The following is a 7,209-nucleotide window of genomic DNA, read 5'->3' as shown; positions in this document are numbered from 1 at the left end:
ATCTCTTAAAGGTCTTTTTCTGTTTCTTTTATAAACCTTTCCTTAATTGGATAAAATAAAAGTCGGTGGCGACTCTCTGATTTTCACAACTCAAAAATAAAAGAAGAGTCAGTTCGTATCTCACGAGAAAAAACCGAGGACGACACTTATAGAGTATACAACAAAAGGTTACACATAGTTGAAGAGTCCGTACATGTATCTTTTGATGAGTCTTGTCCGAAAGTTGTCGGAAAAGGTAGTGTTCTTAATGGTGCAGGTGTCTCAACTGAGAGTTTACTTAAAGATCCGGATACCAAGCTTGAGAAAGATAAAGAATCCCTCTTACCCGAGAATGATGAAGAGGAAGTGGATCAAACACCTAAAGAGAAAGTGGAAGACAAACCAAGTGAGAAGAGTGATCTTCCTCTTGCATGGAAATATTCTAAGGACCATCCTATGGAGAACATTCTAGGAGACATATCAAAAGGAGTGACAACACAGTCAAGGATAAGTAACTTTTGTTTTTATTATTCTTTCGTCTCTCAAATTGAGCCTAAAAACTCCAAAGATGCATTAGTTGATGAGTATTGGTATTTAGCTATGCAAGAAGAGCCAAACCAATTTAAGAGAAATGAGGTTTGGGACCTTGTCCCTCCTCCGCGAGACCATCGAGTAATTGGCACTAAATGGGTGTTTAGGAACAAACTAGACGAAAACGGTATCATCATTTGCAACAAGGCCCGTCTTGTTGCTCAAGGGTATAGCCAAGAGGAAGGGATCGACTATGAGGAGACATATGCTCTAGTTGCCCGACTTGAGGCAATACGCTTGTTAATTGCATTCGTAAATTCACAAAACTTTAAGCTCTACCAAATGGATGTTAAGAGTGCGTTTCTAAATCGGTTAATTAATGAAGAGGTCTATGTATCTCAACCTCCCGGATTTGAAAACATTGATTATCCTGATTATGTTTATAAACTTAAGCGTGCCTTGTATGGTCTAAAACAAGCTCCTAGAGCTTGGTACGAGCGGCTTAGTAACTTTTTGATTAATCAAGGTTTCTCAAGAGGGAAAATTGATACCACCCTATTCATTAAGAGACATGAAAAGCATTCCATATTAGTTCAAGTGTATTTTGTGTTAGAACAAGATTTGTTCTGATCAATATTCTTAATTTTGATGATAACAAGGATATGAATTTTGTGTGAGATAATGTGGTACTCTAATACATTGCAATTTCCTTTTCAGGAAATATATATAAAGAGTATGCACAAATTAGCGCTCAGAAGCTTTGACTCAGAAGGTTCAACATGCAACATCAGAACATGGTCTGGCAAGACATCAGAAGATGGTCAAGGCAGAATCAGAACATGGGTCTATGGAAGCATCAGAAGAACTTGAGTTCAGAAGCAGAAGCACTAAAGTTCTCATGGTATCATGCTCAGAAGCACTTCAAGGTCAGAAGACAAGAAGATGCTATGCACCAAGCTATTTGACTCTGATGATATTCAAACGTTGTATACACAAACATCAGATCAGAAGAAAGTACAGGTGGCAGGCTACGCTGACTGACAAAAGGAACGTTGGAAGCTATTAAAGGTAACGTCAGTAGACACAGCGTGAAAAAGGCTCGAGGTAGTTGACAAAAGCGTGAAACATTAAATGCAATGCTGTACGGAACATGCAAAGCATTAAATTCTCCCAACAGTCATCTTCTCAAGTGCCTATAAATATGAAGTTCTGATGAGAAGCAAGGTTACCAACTCTACACCGATTCTGTGAATATTAACTTGCTGAAATGCTGTTCAAATTCAAAGCTCAGAAACTTCATCTTCATCAAAGCTCACTATATTGCTGTTGTAATATATTAGTGAGATTAAGCTTAAACGTTAAGAGAAATATCACTGTTGTGATTATAGCTTTTCAGAAGCATTTGTAATACTCTTAGAATTGATTACATTAATTTGTAAGTAACTAGAGTGATCAAGTGTTGATCAGGATACTCTAGGAAGTCTTAGCTTGTGTCTAAGCAGTTGTAATTAGAGTGATCACGTGGTGGTCAGGATACTCTAAGAAAGTCTTAGCTTGTGTCTAAGCATTTGTTCCTAGAGTGATCAGGTTGTGATCAGGATACTCTAGAAGACTTAGTCCTGGGCTAAGTGGAAAACCATTGTAATCTGTTGCGATTAGTGGATTAAATCCTCAGGTGAGGTAAATCACTCTGTGGGGGTGGACTGGAGTAGTTTAGTTAACAACGAACCAGGATAAAAATAACTGTGCAATTTGTTTTTATCGTTCAAGTTTTTAGACTACACTTATTCAAACCCCCCCCCCCTTTCTAAGTGTTTTTCTATCCTTCAATTGGCATCAGAGCGCCGGTTCTAAGGTGCAAGCACTTAACCGTGTTTAGAAAAGATTCAGGAAGAGAAAAACGCTTCAATATAAGATGGCTGGTGAAATTTCAACAAATACATCTGCATCTACATCTGGCTCTGCTGAGAAATATAACGATAACAATGGTTATACTAGACCACCAGTATTTGATGGTGAAAACTTTGAATACTGGAAAGATAAACTGGAAAGTTACTTTCTTGGTCTAGATGGTGAACTATGGGATCTTCTAATGGATGGTTACAAACATCCAGTGAAAGCTAGTGGCGTGAGGCTTACCAGGCAAGAAATGGATGATGATCAGAAGAAGCTTTTCAAGAATCATCATAAATGTAGGACTGTTTTGCTGAATGCTATCTCTCTTGCTGAGTATGAGAAGATATCTAACAGGGAAACTGCCTATGATATATATGAGTCATTGAAAATGACCCATGAGGGAAATGCTCAAGTCAAGGAGACTAAAGCTCTTGCTCTAATCCAGAAATATGAAGCCTTCAAGATGGAGGATGATGAAAACATTGAGAAGATGTTCTCAAGATTTCAAACGCTAACTGCTGGATTAAGAGTTCTGGATAAAGGCTACACCAAGGCTGATCATGTAAAGAAGATTATCAGAAGCTTACCCAGAAGATGGGGTCCAATGGTGACTGCATTCAAGATTGCCAAGAATCTGAATGAAGTTTCTTTGGAAGAGCTTATCAGTGCCTTGAGAAGCCATGAAATAGAGCTGGATGCAAACGAGCCTCAGAAGAAAGGTAAGTCTATTGCATTAAAATCTAATGTTAAAAAATGCACTAACGCTTTTCAGGCTAGAGAAGAAGATCCTGAAGAATCAGAATCTGAAGAAGAAGAAGATGAACTGTCCATGATCTCCAGAAGGGTAAACCAACTCTGGAAGAGCAAGCAAAGGAAGTTCAGAGGCTTCAGAAGTTCAAAGAGATTTGAACGTGGAGAATCTTCTGGTGACAGAAGATCTGACAAGAAGAAGGTTGTCTGCTATGAGTGCAATGAGCCTGGACATTACAAGAACGAGTGTCCAAAACTTCAGAAGGAGAATCCCAAAAAGAAGTTTCATAAGAAGAAAGGTCTTATGGCAACATGGGATGATTCTGAATCAGAATCAGAATCAGACTCAGAAGGAGAACAAGCCAACTTCGCGCTGATGGCTACAGAAGATGACGGATCAGAATCTACATCAGAATCAGATTCTGAAGAGGTATTTTCTGAACTATCTAGAGAAGAGTTAGTTTCCAGTTTAACAGAACTTCTGGAACTCAAGGCTCATCTTAGTATCAAATACAAAAAGCTGAAGAAGCAGTTTGAATTTGAAACTAAGAAGCTGGAAGTGGAAAACTCTGAACTGAAGGAAAAAGTTTTAAATCTATCCAAAGATAGTGGATCTCCTTCTGAAACAGAAAAATCCATTCCTAGCATGAATCATATTCTGAAAGAATATGACTCGAGCTTCAGAAAGTTCTTATCTAGAAGTATTGGCAGAAGTCATCTTGCTTCTATGATATATGGTGTTTCTGGAAACAGAAGGTTTGGTTTTGGCTTTGAGGGTGATACCTCACATAAATTTGAACCTGTTGATGATCTGAAGATCACATACAAGCCATTGTATGATCAGTTCAAATATGGCCATGCTCATGATATTAGGCTCACTTCACATGCACAGAAGTTTAACACTGTTCACACCAAGAAGCATGTGACACATCCTAAGAAATATCATGCTGACAAACCTAAAGAATATCATGCTGTTCCTGCTGTTAAATATTTTGCTAAACCCAAGTTCAATCAGAACTTGAGGAGAACTAACAAGAAAGGACCCAAGAAATTGTGGGTACCTAAGGAGAAGATAATTTCTGTTGCAGATATCCTTGGCGGCAAAGAGGACAAAAAGCAAAATGTCATGGTACCTGGACTCTGGGTGCTCGCGACACATGACGGGAAGAAGGTCTACATTCCAATACCTGGTGCTTAAACCAGGTGGAGAAGTCAAGTTTGGAGGAGATCAGAAGGGCAAAATCATTGGCTCTGGAACCATAAGTCTTGGTAACTCTCCTTCCATAACTAATGTACTTCTTGTAGAAGGATTAACGCATAACTTATTATCCATAAGTCAATTAAGTGACAATGGTTATGACATTATCTTTAATCAAAAGTCTTGCAAGGCTGTAAGTCAGAAGGATGGCTCAATCCTATTTACAGGCAAGAAAAAGAACAACGTTTATAAGACAGATCTTCAGGATCTTAAGAATCAGAAGGTGACTTGTCTTATGTCTGTTTCTGAAGAGCAATGGGTCTGGCACAGAAGATTAGGACATGCTAGTTTGAGAAAGATTTCTCAGATTAACAAACTAAATCTGGTCAGAGGACTCCCAAATCTGAAATACAAATCAGATGCTCTTTGTGAAGCATGTCAGAAGGGCAAGTTCTTCAGACCTTCATTCAAGTCTAAGAATGTTGTTTCTTCCTCAAGGCCGTTAGAACTCTTGCACATTGATCTGTTTGGCCCAGTCAAAACAGCATCTGTCAGAGGGAAGAAATATGGATTAGTCATCGTTGATGATTATAGCCGCTGGACATGGGTAAAGTTCTTAAAACACAAGGATGAGTCTCATTCAGTGTTGTTTGAATTCTGCACTCAGATCCAATATGAGAAAGAGTGTAAAATCATAAAGGTCAGAAGTGATCATGGTGGCGAATTTGAGAACAGATTCTTTGAGGAGTTCTTCAAAGAAAATGGTATTGCCCATGATTTCTCTTGTCCTAGAACTCCACAACAAAATGGAGTTGTAGAGCGAAAGAATAGGACTCTACAAGAAATAGCCAGAACCATGATCAATGAAACCAATATGGCTAAGCATTTCTGGGTAGAAGCAATAAACACTGCGTGTTATATTCAGAATAGAATCTCTATCAGACCTATTCTAAATAAGACTCCTTATGAATTGTGGAAGAACAGAAAGCCCAACATTTCATATTTCCATCTGTGGACCTCCGTTTTCGGCCATACCTCTCGCGGAGAGATACGTGAACTGACTCTTTTTATTGTTTCTGCTTTCGCATTTTGAAAATTCAGAGAGTCGCCACCGACCTTTTATTTTATCCAATTAAGGAAAGGTTTATAAAAGAAACAGAAAAAAGACCTTTAAGAAATTCTGGGTAAGGGGGTAGGTTATACAAAGGGAAGGTGTTAGCACCCTTTGTATCCATGGGCTCTTTAGTTTGCTTAGCTCACTTGTTTTCTATCACTTTTCAATTGCTTTAAAATGCTCATATGTGGTTTCAAATACCTTTGTAAATTGAATTTGTAATGATCCTTGTGCGGATGTATACAAAGTGTTTTTTAATCTTTCAAAAGATGTTTTTTGAAAAAAGAACGTTAACTTCGTAATGATCCTTGTTTGGATATATACAAAGTATTGTCTTTTTGTAAGTTTGATTTTGAAAAACAACAGTGTATGAGAATTTTGTTTGTTTTGATTTGAGCAAGCAAATTAGGAGGTCTACCCTGAGTTGTAAGGTCTTTATCCTATTTCCTTTAAAAATCTATCCTTTCACCGGATATAAACAAAAGGTTCGATTTTGTACTCGAAACAGTAGAATTTGACTTTGATTTTGAAAAGAATGAGAAGGGATTACTTTAAGAGGTGCAAGTGTGATTGTGTTTGAATTCAGATATTTTATCTTTTGGAGTTAGTGATCTAACGGTTCAATTTTATCTTTGACATACACGCAGTTTATATATGCTGGAATTTAAAATGCGGAAAGTAAATCTACGCTATTACATCGATTTGTGCAGGAAATGTAAACTACGCCTATTTACATGAATTTGACAACCTATACATTTATCTAGGAATTTAAATTGCAAGAAAATAAAGGACATGTTTTTGGATTTTTTATGACTTATTTTAATTATGATTAATGCATGATTAATTTAATTAAAATGAGGAAAAGATGGAAATAAAATTTCAAACCTAAAATTTAAGTTCAAAATATGTTCAAAATGCTTTTTAATTAATTTTAAAACAAAACTAATTTTTTTGGAATTTTTGAAATTGATTTGAAATTTATTAAGTTAATTAATACATAATTATACAAACAATTACACAAATAATTAAAACTTGAAGAGAAAATTATTCAAGATATGTACAAAATTAGTTCATAATATATAAACAATATTTAATATAAAGAACAATTTTTTTTATGATTTTTTGATTGGTTGAAATAATTAAAAAGCAAATATATAAATATATACTAATTAATTATGCAAAATATTTAAATTATGAAGAAAAATAAAATATTTTTATATCAGAAAATAATATATTATTTTAGCAACTTAAAAATATTTTTTGTGTATTTTTTGGATATTTAAAACTATTTTTAATTAATTTTGCAAGAAAATTAAAATAAAATAGAAAAATAAATAAGCAGTGATCAGATGTGGTGGGTAATAGAGTCTATAGCATGGACTGGCAAGGCTAGAGCGTTGGATGAGGAGATTAATGAAATCCGATGGTGGAAGGCCTGAAGGCGTGTGACACGTGATATACCTGCAGCACACTGGATTAGAAAAATTAAATTTAAAAAACGCGCGCGTGTGAACCAATGGGGTGAGGACACGTCTTCGTCTTCAACCTCCAGACACCACTTTTAACAGCGCTTTTATGCAAAAGCTCTGTAATTGATGAACCCTAAATCTGCAAAAATAGCGAACAGGGGTAAACGTGCATAGAAATTAGGCGCGATAGGTCCATTCAATTCGTCTTGTTCCACCGAATTCAACCATGCCCTTAATTTGTTCTAATTTTGGCTCTAACTAAAAACCCTAAA

The sequence above is a fragment of the Vicia villosa genome, unplaced genomic scaffold (genome assembly GCF_029867415.1).
Source record: "Vicia villosa cultivar HV-30 ecotype Madison, WI unplaced genomic scaffold, Vvil1.0 ctg.002485F_1_1, whole genome shotgun sequence".
In the NCBI taxonomy this organism is placed as follows: Eukaryota; Viridiplantae; Streptophyta; class Magnoliopsida; order Fabales; family Fabaceae; genus Vicia; species Vicia villosa.
Note: the sequence above shows the minus strand (reverse complement) of the source record.